Source organism: Vulpes lagopus, chromosome 23 (assembly GCF_018345385.1).
Source record: "Vulpes lagopus strain Blue_001 chromosome 23, ASM1834538v1, whole genome shotgun sequence".
Classification (NCBI taxonomy): Eukaryota; Metazoa; Chordata; class Mammalia; order Carnivora; family Canidae; genus Vulpes; species Vulpes lagopus.
Genome location: NC_054846.1, coordinates 32,724,166 through 32,744,744, shown reverse-complemented (window position 1 = coordinate 32,744,744; position 20,579 = coordinate 32,724,166). Strand labels below are relative to the sequence as shown.

The 20,579-nt window shown below is 33.4% G+C and overlaps 1 long non-coding RNA gene across 1 annotated transcript in view; it reads left to right on the top strand.

Annotated features, from left to right (window-relative positions):
* The window catches only part of LOC121481535, an 85,445-nt gene extending 67,458 nt beyond the window's left edge, over nucleotides 1-17,987 (top strand). The window contains exons 2-3 of the long non-coding RNA XR_005985310.1: nucleotides 5,943-6,026; nucleotides 17,773-17,987. This is a non-coding gene — a long non-coding RNA (uncharacterized LOC121481535). The remainder of the gene's footprint in view (nucleotides 1-5,942; nucleotides 6,027-17,772) is intronic.
* Nucleotides 17,988-20,579: the final 2,592 nt, after the last annotated feature.

The window sequence follows — 20,579 nt, the reverse complement described above, 5'->3', positions numbered from 1 at the left end:
GCTCCAACCTGAGTCTTAATCATCACTCAATTCTCTTATTTAAAAATTGAACCTCTAATTACATTTATCTACCAAAATTCACCTCTAATTATTTTTGTTATGAAACATTTCTCTTGGGCAGAATTATTGGACTCATTTTTTTCAACATTCTGTTATGACTAGTATGGTAATTATGACTTTGTATTTTTTTAAGTTGCTTACATATCTGTCTCCCAGTCTAGATGGACTTTGGGAGCCTGAAGGATAAACTCTGTCCTTTACATCTCTCCATCTCCAGCACATAGGATAATCTCTAGGACACAGGAGATACTAAGTATTTATTTAGTAGGGGAAAATGAAAGGATTGAATTATTGAATATATGAATGAATAAAAATGAGCTGGTATGGTATGTTTACTATTATTCCACTTTGGAGCTAAGCACTGCTGTTTATAGATGGCATTACAGTGTTGAAAGCTCTCTCAGAGGCACTTGATATTCATAACCTCACCATGAGGCAGACAGAGCTGATATCATTTGTCTTATTTTAGATATGAGGAGGCATTGGTTTTAGAGCTAAAGAAAATAACTGGAGATGATATAAAACTAGACCAGAACCCAGATCCCCCGACTTCATGAATTGCAATATATAAAGTGACCTTAGAGTTTATATTATCTATCATTTATGGAAATTAAGATGTCTGCTGTGAAATAAGGTGAACTATCCATCTTTAATTCACAGTAGAGAAGGAAGAAATTCAAAATAATATGAAATATATCCTTGCAGATAAGACTCAATTTTTCAAGGCAAGAGGAAGCATTCAAAAGAAGACATTTTATAATTTTTTGAATACTCTGTGTACCACATATCTTCAAAAACTTTTTAAGTTTTCATAGTTGCTTCATTCTACACAATTACCTATTCTTTTATAATACGTTCTAAAATGGATTAGAAATGCGGTAAATCTACGGAACATAATTACTATGGAACGTAATTGCTAGTTGTGTTCGTATCTCAGATTACAGGAAGTCTTATTTTGTTTGTCTCTGATGACCCTCCTTGAAGCCACTCAATTTAACAAGTTGCTGCTCCTGAGAAATTTTGGAAGACCTAAGTCAGGCTAAATCTGTACTAAAGTAGAGCCAAAAGTGCATAGCAGGGGCTGTAGGTAAAGTTGCTGGATAAGGAGAGATCACTGTTGCTCTTGATTTTTTTAAGAAATGTAGCCTCATAATTTTAGTCAAACCAAATTTCTTAGATAAGCAAATTAGACTAACAGTTGCATTCCAAAGACAATGCAAAGGATTTTTGAAGTGTCAGGGATCAGTATGATCCACCCTCCCAGCTGCCTTGTGGTACAGAGGGACGAAATAATGAGTAAGGTACACCAGGTGCGGGTTGTAAACTAAGAACGAAATTTCTGGTGTTCTGCAACTTCCCACCTAATTTATTATTTAATCTGAGGGATGGTATACTGTTCAATCAGAGGCAATCCATCCATCAAAACACAATGTGTGTCCTCCAGCAACGAATGACTAGTTTTGCTTGCTACTCAGAGTACCTGTTGTCATGACTGAGCAAGGAACCTTCTCTGTAAATAACATATAAAAATACTTTTCCTGTCTCCCTTTTTGAAACTTACCTGCTTCACACCTCCTTTGGAAAAGCATGCTTTCTCTTGTGGCACTAATCAATAGAAATATTTCTGTCAGTGTCCTAATTTTACCACTGAAAAGGATTAAAGAAAGAAAATGACCAAAAATGAATTTTAATTCATATTTCTGCTCAGTTGCTATTCTTACTTAAAAGCAACTTCATCATGAATTATTTTTATTTATTTATTTACAAACAAGAAGACTCTCCTTCTTAAATGGAGTTTTATCCATATAGGTGATGCCAATACAACTATGTAACCACCACCAGAGTCAACATGATGATCAGTCCATTCTCTCGAAAGTTCTCTCTATCCTTTGCTGTCTGTCCTCTACTTTTGGACTTGAGCATCATAGATGTGTTTTCTGCCATTAGTTTCATCTTTTCTAGTATTTCACATAAACAGTATCAGCTGGTACATGTTCATTTGCATTTATCATATTTTCCTTATAATGTTTTTGAGATTTATGCAGGGTGTTGAAGGTATTACCATTTCCCCCTTTTTGTTACCATTATAGATATGAACCAAAGATGAAACCTAAGTTTGTTTGTTTCTTCACAGAAGCCTGAAATATATTAACTCAGTAGTCTGCTGGCACCCAACTCAAATTTTTACACATTCAGTTGCTTTAGATTTTTAAGCATTTTTTTAAGCATTTTTAAGCATTTAGGATCTACTTGCTTTGCAACCCTTGAGAAATTACAGCTTGTACCTACTGATCATTATTAAAAAAGTGCCTTATGATTATAAAAAACAGAGCTGCTATTGGCATTTACAGGTGATCGGTCACTGATTTAGAGACTCCCCACTATGGCGCTGAATGATGTTAACTAAATGCATAAGTCCCCCTGTCCCCTATGGGTCTTTGCAATTGTCACCTCCTGGATGGTAGCCCCTTTGCTGTAAACCTCAGAAAGTCTTCTCCTGTGAAGGACTTTCTTCTCTGGCAACCCTGTCTAAAAGACATTCAGTAAAGCTTGCTGTGTCTTACTAGCTTGTGTGGTCATATTTTTTCTCCCTTGATAAGCCCCTATATCCCTCTAATTCCCTACAACTATAAAGTATTCCATAATATAAATACCTGCACATTTTATTCATTTACCAGCTAAAGGACATCTGTTTTTTTTTTTTTTTCCAGTTTTGGCTATTAGTCACAATTCTGCTACTAACATTTGCATACAAGTCTTTATGTGGGTGTATGTTTTCATTTCTATTGGGAAAATACTGAGAGTGTATGGAAAGTATATGTTAACTTTAAAAGAAACTATCCAATTATTTTCAAAGTGGCTCCATGCTTGATATTTCACCAAGAATGCAAGTTTTAAATGCTCAACACTATCTCCAGCATGTTCTTGTTAACTGTTTTTGTTTTAACTTTAGTGATTCCTATGGGTAGGGAGTAGGATTTCATTGTGGTCTCAGTGTGCATATCCCTGATGATTAGTGATGTTCAGTATCTTTTCATGAGCTTATTGGCCATTCAGATGTGTTCTTTTGTAAAGTGCTTATTCAAATCACTTACCTTGCTTTATTTTATTTTATTTTTTTTATTTATTTATTTATTTATTTTTTACTTGCCTTGCTTTAAAATGAATTGTTTTGTTGCAGGAAGTTTTTGAAAAATATATTCTGTATGCAAACCATCTGTCAATTATGTATTTTATTTATTTTTGCATGTATTTTTTTTGTAATCTCTGGCATGCATTTTCACTTTCTTAACTGCATCTCCTGAAGAGTGTAAGTTTTTAATCATAATTAAATCCATCTTATCACATTTTTTTCTCTTAAAGTTTGTGCTTTCTAATGTCCTGTTTAAGAAATTTGTGCTCTACTCAGTAGCACAAATATTTTCTATCATGTTGTCTTTTAAAAACTTAATAGTTTTGGAACTTATATTAGGTCTGTGGTCTACTTCAAGTTAATTTCTATGTGTGGTGTTAAGTCAGGGTCTAGGATCATTTACGCCCTCCCACAGAAATGTAAGTGTTCTAGCCCCATTTTCTGAAAAGACATTTTTTTTTCTGTAATAAAATGCCTTTACACATTTGTCAAAATTAACTGACCACTTAAGTGTGGTCTATCATTTGTGATTTTTAACTGCCTTTTCTGACTTAAACTTAGCAATCTATCTTCCACACTGCTGTCATACTGATTCAACTAAAAGACAATGTTATCATGTGAAGGGTTCAAGAATATGCCACCCCAAAATACACTACTTTGGCATGTTGATTATTTTGAACTGAAGGTACTTGAGAAACAGCAGATGCAGGAAGGGCTTTCTGACCTCCCCTTCTCTATCTACCTAAAAGCAAGTCATAAAATTCCTCATGAATAAGGTGCCCTCCTTGTACCAAGAAGGGAAGAACATATTTATCACTAGAGACTGGGAGTTGACACTGGAATGGACGTGTACAAACAAACCTATTAAAATAGCTTTTTAGATCATGGGTTGCCCCCTGCCCCAATAATATATCTCCCAGTCACTGCCCCATGGTTTACTTCCTTTAGCCAGCACACTTTTGATTTGTCACATCCCCATACTTTATTGTCCATTGTTAAAACAGAATATAACTTTTGTGGCGTATAGGCTTCTTTGGGTCTTCATTTTCCTTTTGAAGATGCTCCTGTTCAAGTAAAATTATTAAATCAAATGTGCATGTTTTTCTCCCATCAATCTGTCTTATGCCAGTCACAGAACCCAGGAAGGCAGAGGGAAGAGTTTTCTTTCCTACACATAGTGTTCTACTTACAATTGTTCAATGAGTCTGCAGTCCCCACAGCATAAACTCAAGACACATTCTCATTGTCTATAATATCTTTCATAATTTTGGCAGATAGAAGATGTCCTATTACACAGGGAAGTATATAATGTGCAAAGATGCAGGAAGTTAAAATGTAAATATATATATATATATATATATATATATATACACACACACACGATTTAAGAGATTTCCAACTACTTTTGTATTGCTGTAATGTAGGCCATGATGTCTGATGTATATGCACCTGATTAATAAATTGTCTATCCTTTTTTAAAAAGGTTGTATTTATTTATTTGAGAGAGAGAGAAAGCACACAAGAGCAGGGAGGAGTGGCAGAGGGAGAGAGAGAGAAGGAGACTCCCCACATGGGGCTGGATCCCAGGATCCTGAGATCATGATCTGAGCCAAAGGCAGATGCTTAACCAACCAACTAAGCCACCCAGGCACAACATAAATTTCTCTATCTTTATTGCCTGTAATTTGTCTTCTCTTTTCCCAGTGTCCTCTGACCATTCATCTTTGCAGAGTTTTATCTTAGTGCCATGATATAGTCTAGTCCAACTCAAAATATTCTCTGACAGTGATCAACAGATCACCTGATAGTATATTGAAAACACAAATCTCAGGCCCGACTCCAGGCCCACAGAATCAGAATATTTGAGGGCAAGGCCAAGAATTGGTGTTTTAACAAGTCCTCTTATTTATTCTTATGCAAGGTCATTGTTGTATATGACCTATCTTCTCTTTAGCATCTGTTCTATAATCTCTAATATTTCTAAAACATGGTCAGTCATTTTTACATCTGTTAATATAATTAAGGCATTGCCTAAGAAAATGAATATTCAGAGGATATTCAGGGATTCTTATACATAGCTACTAATGACCGGTTACTTTTCTGTACTAACTTTGCTAAATTAACTTGGTTTTCACTCAAGTACTAGATGTTTATTAATTTATGGGAGTTGGAAAACCATATTATGTGAATTCTTGAGATAGTATAGTAGAGAAAATGTTAAGACATGTGCTTTGAAAATGAATATCAAATTATAACACACTATTATTTTGAAACTTCGACAATGATAATATAATTTTTCTCCCTAAAACATTAATGTTGAGAATTAGATTAATACATTTCTAATGTTAGATGATTCCTAATGAACTCTTCCTGATTCTAATGTATTGCTACTTTTTTCTATTATTCTGTTGTTTTATTAATTTAATTTATGTAAAGTTTGTGATCAATTAATGTATTATATGATTTAAAGAAAAAATTGTTTTAAAAATATATACCAAGAAATCTCACTCCCCTCTCTGTCCCTACACCTCATTTCACCATTTTTATTAGTTTCTCGTTTATTCAATTTCTAAGTAAATAAAAGCAAATGTGTTTATACATATCACCTTCTTATCATATATATGGTGGCATAACATATATGTGATTATGCACTGTTTTCTTTCTCTTTACAAAAACATTCTAAAAATTGTTCCCCATCTGTACATAGAAATTTTCTAATTGTTTTTTTAAACCCTGTTTTTCTCTGCAGGATAAAAGACAAAAGTTTCTTTAACCAGATCTTTATTGCTGGATATTTACATTGTTTTTACATTGGTTCTGAAGAAAGCCACAGGTAACAACTGTGTGTGTGTATATATATATTTACACATATATATGAATATCCTATTTATTATTCAGATTACATGAGGTAGGATTTCAGAGTTAAAGGGTAAACACATCTGTAATTTTAGTAGATACTCCCAGATATTTACCTCCTTCAGAGATATCCCACTGTTAATGTGCTGATCTCACAGTTACGGTAATTTTCAGAGTTTTGGAAAATTTTTCCATTGGATAGGTGACAAATGATATTTTAAAATAAGTGAGTTTCTCTTAATATATATTAAGTGAATTTTGACATGTTTTCATATATTTGTCCTGTAAAACTATCTCTTCATATTCTTCACCTCATTATCCAATGGGTTATTTGTCTTTTTCCCCATAGATTTCTAGAAGTTATAAAAATTGGAATGAAACTAGTTTAGGTCTTTGACTTGAACAATTGATCAGAGAAAGTTTAGAGAAGATGAAGTTTTGAGGAGGAGGTAGGTAGAAATTAAGAGTTTGATTTTTGACATGTTAAATTTGAGATATCTGTGAAGCATTTAAAATAGATGTAAATTAGGCAGTTGGGTGTTCCAATTTGGAACTCATAGGAGAAATGAGGGTTACTGATATAAATTTGGTAGTCATTAGCATATAGAGGTGATAAGGTTGTGGGAATGGATGAAGTCATCTAGGAAGAAAAAGTAATGGAGAAGGGAAGAAAGAATAGGACTTTTCCCTATAACATTCAAATATTTAGAGTAGCCAGAGTAGAGGTTCATTGATTCCCTCAGGGTATTGAATTAGCCAGACTAAGCCTGTGCCAGCAGGGTCCCCTGGGCCAATGCTTCTGAGGGAAGGAAAACACATTTGGGAATTTTCCAGTGGAAGTTAGATCAGAATGGGGTCTGATGGCCCATTTCAGTGTGTGCAACTGGTGAAATCATATGGAATTTGCTGATCCACCATAAAGGCTGAATACAGCTATAAAGAAGCTTGACCATCTCAATATCCATCTTGGCAGCTAGCTACAGTTCATCACATGGCTCACTTTGGACAAATTATCAGCAATTGCTGGAATAGTTCATTTTCCAATGCCTAAGGGATAAGATTCTTAAGCCAAACTGTGGCCACTCACTACAATTTAACAATGTATTTTCCTCTCCTCTCTCTCTAGTGTTTACTATATCATTAGAGATCTCTAAGGCACCAATGAAAATTTGGAAATGCATATATTTTCTTGGTGGGTTTTGAGTATCTGATACTCTTAGCATCTTCAATTATACATTTCCTAGGAAAGCAGTCTTTAAACAAATACTATATATAAGAACCACCCCAAAATTTCTCTCTCCCTCCGTCTCTCTCTCTCTCCTTCCCTCAAAGATAAAAGATATGTATCTTTTCATATAGGCAAGCAAATTTGTAATCAACGGACACTACTACAGATAATAGCTATAAACTCTGATAAGAAAAAACACATCAAAATAAATACTTAAAGACTCTGGAGAGTGAAAAAATTGGTAAATTCTAGAGGACATTTGACACTTAGGAAAAAGAAACACAAAGCGTGAGTTTTCTCTGTGTGTGTGTGTTTTCTAAGTTTAGCCTTAGGGTAGGAAGTCTTGCTGCCTCAGATGTGGCTAAAACTCTGTTAAATCATTCTTTCTGGCTTGAAGAAGAAAAAAAGATTTCAGGAAAATCACATCTATTGGAAAGTAAAGGGAAAAAAAAAAAAAAGAAATCCAGAGAGGAAGAGCGCAAAGTTCTTTCTGATACTGGCTAAACCTTGAGCCACTTAAGTGTGAGGCAGTTGGAAGAAAATAAAAAATAAAAAGCCTATCTATGACCTGGGGGAAAGAAGAACTAAACTGTGATTTAAGCTGCCACCTAAGAGTCAGTTTGTAGTTTGAATCCAATTAAATGCATTTCCTACTTAAAAAAAAAAATCAGTAGTCTTCAAAATAATCTAACAGGATTCAGAGTCTCCACAATATGACATTTTAAATGATTAGTGTTCAGAGCAAAATTACTTGACAAATGAGCAACCAGGAAAATGTAACCCATTCTCAAGATATAAAATAATCAATGGAGACAATCCCAAGTTGATACAGATGTTGAAATTATCAGACAAAGACTTTAAAGCATTTGTTTTAACTATGCTGAACTAGATTTAAAAAAATACACTCATTATGAATGAAATGACAGAAAATCTCAGCTGAAAAACAGAAAATATAATGAAAGTACCAAGTGGAAATTCTAGAATGAGAAATTATAATATCAAATCAAATACATAATAAAAACACATTTCGATCTGCCTCACAGGAAATAAACTAGCATGCAAATGACAACAGCCTCAAAACCAAGCAATAATCTGAGACTACATAACTACTTCAAGATTTGAACCTCATTCTGACACCAAAGCCTTTGCCTCCAAGCATTTCAAAGAACATGATTCATTTAATAGAGTGGTGCAATGAAGCTAATATTACAAATATTCAGGAAATGGACTTGTATCAAGTTAAAGATATATGCCAAAGTTTTAACAGAGATTTTCGTGGTTGAAATTGAATATGGTTTTCATTTCCCTCTTTTTAGTTGTTTTTTTTTCTTCTCCTAGTTGAAAGAAGCCAGAATATGTCACCCCAAAATATGTCTCTCTGACATAAAAATCATTTTGAGTCGCAGATAATTAAGAAGCAGCAAACCCAGGAAAAGCTCCCCCTTTTCTGCCTCAATGCAGGATATAAATTTTCCTTTAACTGGAGACAGACTTATCATCCCAGAGGTGGCATCCAGAGGAATCTGCAAATGAATTTTACTCCATTACTTCTGCCCCCTCACCCCCCATCTATTTACCTTACCATAGTTTGCTGCCCCTGGAAGCTTCATTGTTTCCTCTGTCCTGTCGTTCCTCTACAAATGTATTATTCCTTTTTGGTGATGATATATAAACTGGCATTCTAAGCTACAATTTGAGTTACATTTGGTTAGGTTTCTCCCATGTAAAGGACCCTACATGCATTAATAAATCATTTGTTTTTCTCTTGTTAATCTGTCTTTTTGTATGAGTCCCACTTGAAAACCTAAGATGGGCAGAGATAGAGTTTTGCCTCCCTTATGTAGTATTAAGCATATATTTATTATACAGGTAAGGAGAAGCTATTTTTATTTACTTAAGCTAGCTGAAAAAAGAGAATTGGAAGAATACAAAGAAGAGCTTACTCTGTAAATTTGCTTATTTTCCAAATTAAAAATATTACAGTTTCAAGGTTGACAAATTAGATTTAAGTACTCTATTGAACTAATTTGTGTCTCATCATTTTGTTTTGCTACTGGAATCTTTTAAAGCCTTTTTGTTAAAAGTCTCAGTATTAATTTAACTCCATAGAAAGAGCTTGCTGTTTTTACTTTGTTTTCCATTTATTGGCCATGACATTTGGATCCATTTTGTCATATAAATGCAAAAAGAAAAAAAATACATCCACACAGAATTACCTTAGTCAAAGTGCAGTTTTAATTAATTCAATCACATCAGCCTCTTGACCAAATCACTTTATTCTATTGGGAGGTGCTATTACAGAAAATAAGCAATTTTTCAAAGCAAGAAAATAATAAAGTGATTTTTCTGGGGGCAGAGCAAGGAGCATGCTTGGGGCTATGAGGGTGGGAAGTGGTTTTCCTGGTGGTTATGTAAGATGACAAGTATCAAAACGTGCTTCCCTATGCCCAACTGTCATTTTCTTTCTTAAAATCTAACTTTTCCAAGGCTTAGGCATCTCATTACAACGCTTATCTATGGTGCTCCAATTACTTTTAACACAACTCATTACCCCACTTCATTTACATATCTAACAACATCCTGTACATTATGTCCATCTCATCATCTTCTAGTAGAGCTTGACCTTAACATTTCTGCACCTCATTTGACTTCCAATATGCAGCTCCTGTTCCCAATTTCTTTCCATCTGTGTCATTTATTAGAACATTTAAAGACATAGCTACATATGAAATTTGCCTTCAATTTATATGTTTGCCTTTTCAAATTTAAGAAAGAAAAGCTGCTTATTTTTACCTGAGAATTTTTCTATAGTGTGAGTGATGTTTCACTAGCTAGTGAAGTTTAGCTGAGTCATAGTCTGATGCATTTAATAAAATACATTGATTGCCCACTTAGTAAAGTGAATAGGAAAGATCTAGGCTGATGTTAGTCCATAAAATGATTAAGATATTAAAGTATGTGACTTAATTGCAAGATGTCTTACAGTTGTTGAAAAGTGGGCAACCTATAAACACTTAAATGGATAATTACAGGGCAATGAAGGCAATGCCCTAATGGAGGCTTTTAATGGACTATGTCATCCTATAAACATCAGCATATTATACTTACAACTCCACTTCTTAAAATACCACATGCATCCTTAATTTAGCTACAAAAGTAGAACACACTAGCCTGTAACTTTAAATTTAATTAAAAGAGATGATTATGAGTTTTAAGTTTTAAAAAATTATTTCTTCATGTACCTTTATGCCAATAATATGTCCTTAAAAGTTAAAAATACATCAATTACATCAATAGGTAGTTATTTTATTTCTCCTTATGCCTCCTTCTAGAAAATCATTCATATAGCTCAGATTTAGTAGTAATGATTGGACTCATATATAATCTCTTGAATGGAAATTTCATTTGAATATATGTAGTCAATCTCTCATTAATCCCTGATCTGGGTGGGTGTCATCGCTGCTGTCCAGCCCCAGAAAATGTGTACTAATGTGTACTAAAAGTCAACAGGAGAAATTCCTACCAGACCAAAGCATCAACATGATATTGGTGGTCCCATTGAAAAACTCTGAACCATTCAAGGATATTCAGTGATTCTTGGGGCTCCATGAATGTTGTCAACCCCTCTCATGCTCCATTTCTCTGTCCTGAGCTCCTTAATAACTGTATCAGAAAAGGTTAGTGAAATTTCTGGCCTTTTGTCATTTCCTAGCCTTCTATCTACTATAACCCTACTTACTTCTGCTTTAATAATGGCTTTCCTCAATGCCTGGTTTTAAACCATCAAAATAGATTTTCCCAAACAGCAGGAAAGTTGGTTTATCACATTGCAACCCAAGTGTCCACTTCCTAAATCCCTCTCCCAGCTTTTACAGGTATTTAGTTCTGGTTACAGTAAATTAACCCATATGGTACTGAGTGGTATTGACTATCAAAACTAACTTTGAGACATCTGATACTATTTTAGGTGGTCCTTGGGATACCATATAATACATTTGGACCCCATAATACTGGAGCAGCTATTGCAGAACCACATTTGTAGTTTTTGCCAAAGAATTTAGCCTGCTTTCTCTAAGAAATTCAATAACTTATAATATATACCTTAAAATCCAAATTAAAGAGTAGTTACTTTGTCCCACATCCAATTTTGGCAAAACAGAGGCAGATCCATTCAACCAGATTCTTCAGTCTAAGAACTTTATGACCATATAACCACACCTACAATTGACAATCCAAGGCCAACAGTAAGGCAAGTCTTCTGTTCCTCAACATCTAAGCAAGATTTAGAGATATTCAGAAGTAGAGCCATGGTGGAGAGAGAGCAGAGAGTGTCCTATTGACTAGCAGACTGGAAATAACACCACCCTGGCAGGGCATGAGGCTATGTTCCAAAATTTAAAAATAGTCTACAATGACTAATGATGGTCTTCAATCAGACCTGTGAATTTCAATTTTCTGAATAGAATGGACTTTGACTATAGTTCATTGCTATAGACACAGTTCTTAGAACACTATCTGGTCCAGATATTAATGATACTTATTAGCTAACAGTATACAAATACCTGGGGTACACACTGCTGGGGCAAAGACATCCCAGTAGACTGAAATACTGCTACATTTACTTATAAACCTGAATACCCCAAGACAAACCACGCATATATTATATTTTGTTAGAAACATTTTCTACTAAACTCTTAAGTAAACAAATGCCTTCACTGAAGTGGTGTAATTACTCTTACCAACCTTTCATTTGTTCTTATAAAGATGTTTCCATGTACTAAAGAACATTCCTTCTCAGCCCAGGCACTTAAAATACAACCAATATTCTCCATTTACATTTGATTTGGAAGATAACATTAGGAACTTCTGACATCTAAATAATACCACTGGATACCCACAGATCAATGGCCAGAGGAAATGTTTTAACCAAATCCTAGAATACGTGAATAACAGAAGAACTCTTCCAGCTTAGTTTTATAGACTATCCTGAGTGTGATTTTTATCCATGTGCACTCTCTTTTATGTCTCCTATAGTCAACACAACTTTTCCCTCATTTGATCAAAGGTGAATTTGAATTAACAGAAAAGAAAAAAAAAAAAACAAGTCAATGAAACCCTTCATCCAGAATGCCTTATTTCTCAGTCATTGGGGTTATTGTTTATTATTTTCTCAAAACTTTTACTTCTCAATCAGTCCCTTTGGAAAGCGGTCAGAACTATGTCAATGGACACTATCCATAAAACCAGCATTCAGTCTTTATGACGATGAACTCAGGGATTAAGAACATTCCTGAGGTGCTTTGGGAACCACACTGATGCTCCAGTCGGTTCTGGTGCCTTCCCAGCTGGGAAAAACTAAGACTGGAGAAAGTTCCCTCTTCAAAACATTGCTATACATGTGAAGATCTCAGGCCTGACAAAGTTAAAGAAATTTGGTGTGATTTATATCTTTTCTGGCTCTTTAAACAAGCCCAAGTGTCATGGTCATGGTGTTTTTAAGAGAAGCTGAAATTGTTGGATATTCTGAAGCTGCCCTGCTATTTGTCTGTTTGACTTGCATTCCAGATCCTAATAATCATGTAAAGCACTTTTACTTTTTTTTTACAATTTCATGGATTATTTATTTATTTACCTACTTACTTAGTGATAGTATGTGTTTATCCTCTGCTTAGGTTTACTCTTGGTGTTGCTCAATTTCTTGATGTCAATTGCACCTGTACCTCTAGGTAAAACATATCTCCTACAGTGGCTTCATTTATAGGTACTGGGCTTACTTCATTCAACTTACCCTTACTTCCAGGTTCTCACCTGGAACAGAAAAAGAAATAATTATAGCTGAGCTGTCAAAGCCACTGGGTGGTTAGTAGGCATTTTCAACTATGTGTTGACTTCTTTCTTTGATTATACAGAAGCCTAAATTTCATAGTCCAAACATATTTAGGTTTTGCTAGAAAAAAACAGTATCAGCTTAAGGATCCTTTCTTCCTTAAGAAGAAAAGTTGCTCATAACAAATATGTTTCTCTACTTCCTTTTCTCCATGAGATAAATGGCTCTCAGCCTTCTCAAAGGCTTCACTATTGAACTAGCCCTCAACGTGCCATTATCTTTCCTCTGGTACATTAAATAAATAGTTTGCTGAGTCACATCAGTTTATTGTCAGATTATAAGTTTATAAAGCCAAATGTGATGATGATTCATAACATGTTTAGATTAATAAAGTCTAGAAAAAAATTAGAAAACCATGTCCTTATAGTACAACTAAAGTTACTATTCAAATGTAAAATACATTTGCAAATGTGAAATATTTTATATTTTATTTTAAATATACTTAGTATGTTTATTTTAAATATAGTAAGATAAATTATCATTGTATTATTGATAAAAAGTAAAAACATAATTGTATTCTTCTAAAAATACTCTCATAAATCCAGTAAACAAAATGCCACAAAATACAGGCCTGTTTCTCAATTAAATTCTAATCATTACTACTATATGATATTCCCCACAAATTGTACCATACTTTCTACTGATAGACCATTTCTTATAACTCATTAGTTACTACTCCCATATGTTACTCCCAAACAGACTTTAAGAAGGTTGGAGTTGGTAATAAATAAAGCTCATCATAATACTTCCAGATGGAAACTTTTACTCAGTGTTATTATGTTTCTGACTGATAATTTATTTTTATTGAATTTCTGTTCAAACTTCTATTGAGAAAGGATTTACAATTAAAATTAAATACCCTGTTTATGGCCTAAATAAAATTATTTCATTTATAGCTTACACATACTTTATTATTAACATTCATGCAAAAAAATAAGTAACATCTCCCTTGATTTATAAATTTGACTTAATATAGACATTACTTCCTTATGCATTTATTACCTCATTTTCTAAAATATTATAAAAGTGGCTTTTTAATGTATCTCTATATTGCCAGTAACTTTTAAAAATAGGAAAGAAGGAAGCAGTAGTAGGCTTTAAGAGCTATTTTGCCTAAGGCTAGCATAATTTAAAGTATAAAATCTTTCTTTGTTTTTTATTGTTTCTGACAAGTAAACTTTAGGAGGACAAAATAGTTTTTAACAAATGGAAAACTGCTTATATCACATTAGAGGGAAGAAAAATCTGCTGAGATATTTTGCTTATTCTTCCATATGTAAAATGTCACTGTCATTAAGCTTGATAGATGGAGGCAAATAGTAATTTTAAAGGACACATTCCAATGCTTCCTAAACAAAAAATGAATTTTTGGAAGGAATTACTTATTTTGTAAATAAAGGACATTCACATGTGAGATACAGCGTCACTTACCAAAATATTCCAGTTTATTCATTTCTAGATAGAAATGGCTAATTAAAAAAAAAATGGCTAATTTTCTAAGCTTTAATGTTGAGTAGTCATTAATCCTAATCATCATAATACATTTATTTGCCTATGAGATGTAAGAGAAAATTTCACCGTCATTCTCCTCCTGCCCCTCTGAAAGAATTCCTGGTATCTTAAAGCAATATCTCAAAACTAATTAGTCTCTTTTTTGACACGACACATATGCATTTATTACGAAAAAAAAAACTTCAAATGAGATTTTTTAATTAGTTATTTAGAATTCTTATCGCACTTTCTATATCCTGGCAAATTTGACCACATACATGAATTAATCTCCAGCCATAGCTTTAAGCAAGGACAAAGCCCATGTCATATTTCTACTCCTTCTAACATTAAACCTGCTATTGTATTCTCAACATGTGATCATATATCTTTCCATGTTGTCTAAATTGAACTTCAATATTCAGTAATTAAAATCAATTATTATGAATTTAAACTTTTATGCATACCAGTATACATAGGTTGATAATCAATGTAAAATAGTACCTGAGGTCATTTCTGAGTTCAGGAGAAGGCTCTTCATGAAATACGTTGGATTACTCTATGTGGGAAGCATGTGAATGAGTCTGAACAAAATTACATATTTTAGTGGAATCAGGTGGGTATGGTACAGTCCCTTAAGTAAAAACAAAACAAAACAAAACCTTGTATATTTGAAACTCGTAGAAATTATTGGTGTTGGTAATACATTTGTTAAAAACAATATCCCATCTCTCTTTTATTGCACAGGTGAACTTTTAAGATGCAACACTTTTTATTATACATAGAGTTATGATTAAACATATAAATAGAATGAAGTGGTTTAGCTACCCAGGTAATAGTTGCATCAGAGAAGTCACTGATCTGTTCCTTAAGAAAATAGAATATTTGTTTAATCCATTTGTGGCTATAGTATATACTAAACATATAGCAGATGAATGGCTAGATGAGAGTGAGAGAGAGAAAGAGAGAGTCAGAGACAGAGAGAAACAAATTGAGACAGAGAAAAGGCAAAGAGGGACTCATTCAACTGAATTAAAGTGTCCAATATCAGTTAAGTTTGGATGAGTAGAATTCACTAAGCTATTCTCATTTACAATCTATTAAACAAACAGAGAGGTCCAAATGTTTTTCATATTATTTCCACTTTACTGGTAGAATTAGAATAAGGAACATGGCCAAATACCCCACCTTCATTTCTAAAGGTAGATATGGTGGCCCTGACCCTGACTAAGCCAAGCAATGGCAGATGGACAAACTGCTAAACATGACAAAGCAAGGAGAGCCCTGCAGAGCCTCACACAAGCAAAACACACAGTCTGCTTTTTCCCTCCTTCCTTGAAAAATATACTCAGTAATTTAAATTTTTTATTTTAAATTATTCTATGTAGATTTAATTAAAATTAATTAACATCTAGCATTGTATGTAATGGTTCACAAAGCACAGATGAATGAATCCCACCATTCCTCCATAAAATCTAAAATGCTCTGGTGATTGTATAGTATATTTAGTGTTTCTACTTGTTGATGACTTGTTTTGTTATTTTTTTATTTTTATAATAAAATTTAAAGAAAACTTACAAAACTAATACAAACTAATACTATCTATATTTATGTGTACATGTATCTATCTATACAGATATAGATATATATAACGAATATATATGCTCACCATAAAGTTATATAGAAAATTTTATAATCTTTGCAATTTATATTCTATATATTTATGTTTCCAAACATCAATAAAGTTGATAAATTTGTGGTTAGACTGACAAAGAAAAAAATGTAAAAGACACAAACCACTGATAGCAAAAATTAAAGAGGGATATCACCTCAGATTTTACAAATAATTAACGAAAAAGAAAAATGTGAAGAACTTAAGCACATAAATACAACAACCAAGATGAAATAAGGCAATTCTTTGAAAGTCTCAAGGTATGTAAACTCACCTATGAAGAAAAGGATAAGCTAAATAGTTATATAATAATTAAATAAATTTAATTTGTAATTCAAAACCTTCTTTAAAACATGGTTTGTAGCTCCAAATAGTTTCATTGAAAAATTCTATAAAACATTAAGTAAGAAATAACACCAATGCTTTGTAATCTCTTCCAAATTATAGAATATGAGTGAATACAACTCATTTTATGAGGTCAGAATTATCCTGATATCAAAACTATACAAAGACAACATGCAAAAAGACAACTACAGACAAATATTCCTTGTGAACATTGATTCAAATAATTTTCAACACAATACTAGTACATCAAACTCAGGAACATATAAAAGGAATAATACACCAAAATCAAGAGCAATTTATGTTGGAAATACAAGATTGGTTCAATATGTGAAAAATTATTCAATGTAATACACCCTATTCACAGACTAAAGGAAAAAAAATGATCTTATCAATTTACACAAGGAAGGTATTTAACAAAATTCAATCTCCAGTTATGAAAATCAAAACCAAAAACTCAGCTCCGGAGAAATAAAATGGAACTTTCTTAACCTGATGGAGGGCATCCAAATAGACCATTTGCAAAGATGTGGATGAAACTCGAGGGCATTATGCTAAGTAAAATAGATAAATAAAACAAATTCTGTATGATTTCAGTTATATGTGGAATCTGAAAAAGCTGAACTTATGGATATAGAGAGTAGTTGGGTAGATACCAGGGGCTGGAATGTAGGGATCTCGGGGATGAGGAAATGTTGGTCCAAGGGACAAACTTCTAGTTACAGAAGAATAAGTTCGGAGGACCTAATGTAGAGCATGGAGTAATGTGACAAGTACCTTGTAAGATGTACCTTGATTGTGGTAGTAATTACATGAAGCTATGCATGTGTTAAAACTCATAGAATTTCATTCAAATGCAAAAAAAAAAAAGTCAATTCTAAGGTATGCTAATTTTGAGAATATAATCACATTTAGAAATACTGTTACATATCCTTCATGGCTATATACTCTAATTCAGTAATATTTTTTAAATAAATAAGTGGTCACTCTATGCTTTCCCCTACCTCATTTAATTTTTTAAATACCTTTAGCCGATAATATCAATAATGATAGTAATCATTACTTTTTTGTTTATATAATTTCCCATTTTCTCTTTTCATTCATAGATATTTTGTTCCAGAAATTGTGCAAGTCATGGCCAGCAAGGAGAATTATATGATGGTGTTCCTCCAAGAGTGATAAATTCTGACAGTCAGTTTAGCGGGAAGCAAAGTTTTCATTCCCATCTCATGATCCAAGTACCGAGAAGTTCTCTTCATAACATGTATAATTTGCAAAAATTTAAAGCTTGATTTCCCTACAAATAAAAAGTGAACATGTATCAAAGATCTAATTAATCCACTAATGAGGAAACCAGTAACTTGGTAAGGCAGATCCAAAGTAAATAGGAGAAAACACAAGTATTTATTACAGCAGAGGACAGGATGCTTCATTTAGATTGCTAATTTAGTATAAAACTGATTAGTTTCCTAGAGGGCATTAAAACTAAAATTTTGCTGATGTCATTTGAATCTCTACCAAATAAAATTTATTTGCAAAGCTATGAGGCAAGAATCATTTTATTTCTATAGGATTATAATTATTTGCATTGCAATTGGTTTTTTACAAATTAATGCCTTGCCTTCAGAGCTGTAAAATATACCAATGAACAGTAACTGGGAGGTCAAAAGTACATGCACTCAGAGACACGAAGTACCACTGCATGAGCCTTCCAGAATAAAGTGATCCCTTCTATTTCCAAGTTTTAAACATATTTTTTAAAATAATAATGATACTTAAAAGTCAAGGATCAAAGAGTTTCATCAGGATTAGAGATCAATTTTTATTTTATCATATTTGTCTATTTATTTGAGAGAGAGAGAGCATGAGCATGAGCAGGAGGGAAGGGCAGAGACAGAGGGAGAAGCAGGCTCCCCAATGAGTGGAGAACCCATGCAGAACTAGATCCCTTAAACCTGGGATCATGACCTGAGCTAAAAGCAGATGCTTAATTGACTGAGCCATCCAGGCACCCCCCATTGAAAGTTATTCTAACAAAAGATTTGATATATATTCAGTTTGGTTTTTTATATCATGTCCCTATAAACATATATATTGTGTGTTTATGTGTGTAATTGATTTCAGTACTTAGCTCCAGTTCTTTCCTTCCATGTGTCTTAAGGTCTTACTTTGGGGTCATTTCATGATGTTCTGGTGGACATTCTGAGGCACCCTTCAAGAGGATGACCGAGATGTACATTTTCTTTCCTTGCACAGATTTATTTTAATTGATGTTAGCAATTTGGAATATATGATTTATTTATAACAATATGAATCTGTTGCATAGCTTTTGAGGTAGAAATTGTCACTTTTCTTGATTTTCTTTGTCAAATCAATTATGGAATTGCTTCTGGCTGCTACATAGTTGGAAGATTCAGTATCATTTACCATCATTTATGTTTATCTTATCATCAGTTTATCATGACTGCCTCTCTGCTCCTTTTGCCCACCCATATGGTCCACTCAAAGACCTTCCCTTCAAAGATCTTCCCTTCAATCTCTCAATTGCTGAAATATCTAGTGTTTGTCATCTAAAGTCTAGTATTATTAGGATATATTTAATCATCACCATATGAGAGGTGCTACATCTGATTAAGGCTACAATCTCCATGATTGGTGCAACTGGCAGGAATGCTTATTCTCCTAGCTTTTGGAGAACACCTTCCCCATATAATCTTTCCCCATAGGGCCACCACTATCAATTCATTTCACTCCTGCTTACTTGGGACAATTCCAACTCCATTTCTTGGTTGGATGAAACAACAACAACAAAAAATCTTCAAAACAAAGACCTTTGAATATATTTTCTTCATAGCACACTACTTAATCCCAGGGTATATGTGTGTTGATGTGTGTATTTGAGAGATATGGGAAAGGCTGGTACTAACATAAAACATTTAAGCTTCAGAACTAAAAATAAATAAATAAATAAATAAATAAATAAATAAATAAATAAACTTTCTAACTCCACCTTTGCCAAGACCCCTTCCAAATCCTCTGGAAAGACCTTAGCACTTTGTTCACCTGGAAGTCATGTGTTTTGGTAAAAATTTACAAAAAGTAAATTACCCACAATTGGTTAGACAACCATCTCTTTCCTTTCTGACTTCTAGGTAGATTCTCTTCTAGTGTGGGATATAGGAGTAGCATGGGGAGCATGGGTAGAGTGGCCCTGGGGTAGGGGAGGGTGTTTTGGAGTTCTCCTTAAGGGGAATGAAGTTTGGTGGGGTACAGTGTATTTATGTGGTTTGCAGCATATCTATATGTAGTTACATTCTTGCTAGCATGGTTTCACAGGAAGGTCAGTAGAATTAAGATGAGACTTTTCTAAATTATCAATTATAAAAAAATCCACTTTGACCAACTTTACTAGAGGAATGAATCTCTATAGATAATGATATCATAAAATTGTTCTTATATGAAAAAGATGATCAAAGAGTAAACAATCAAAAGAGAGAGACAAAAAGTATCAAAGATAATAAATTAAACATTTTTCTAGATTTTATGACTTTTTTTAGTTCTTCAAAATCTGTAATCTATTGTGATTTCTTTCATTATTCTAAATAAATGTTCATTTCTTATTTAATTTTGAGTTCATAATTTTGTATTCTTTTCCTTTTTAAAATTTTCTCTTTCTTTCTTTTTTTCATTCTTTTTAGAGAGAGAGAGAAGAGACAGATCAAACAGGGTGGGGAAGGGCAGAGAGAGGGAGAGAATCTCAAGCAGACTCCCTGCTGAGCATGGAGCCCAACATGGGGCTCAATCTCATAACCCTGAGATCACAACCTGAGCCCAAATCAAGAGTCAGAGGCTTAACTGACTAAGCCACCCATGTGTCCCTTGTATGCTTTTTCTTAAAGAAGGCCCTCAAAAT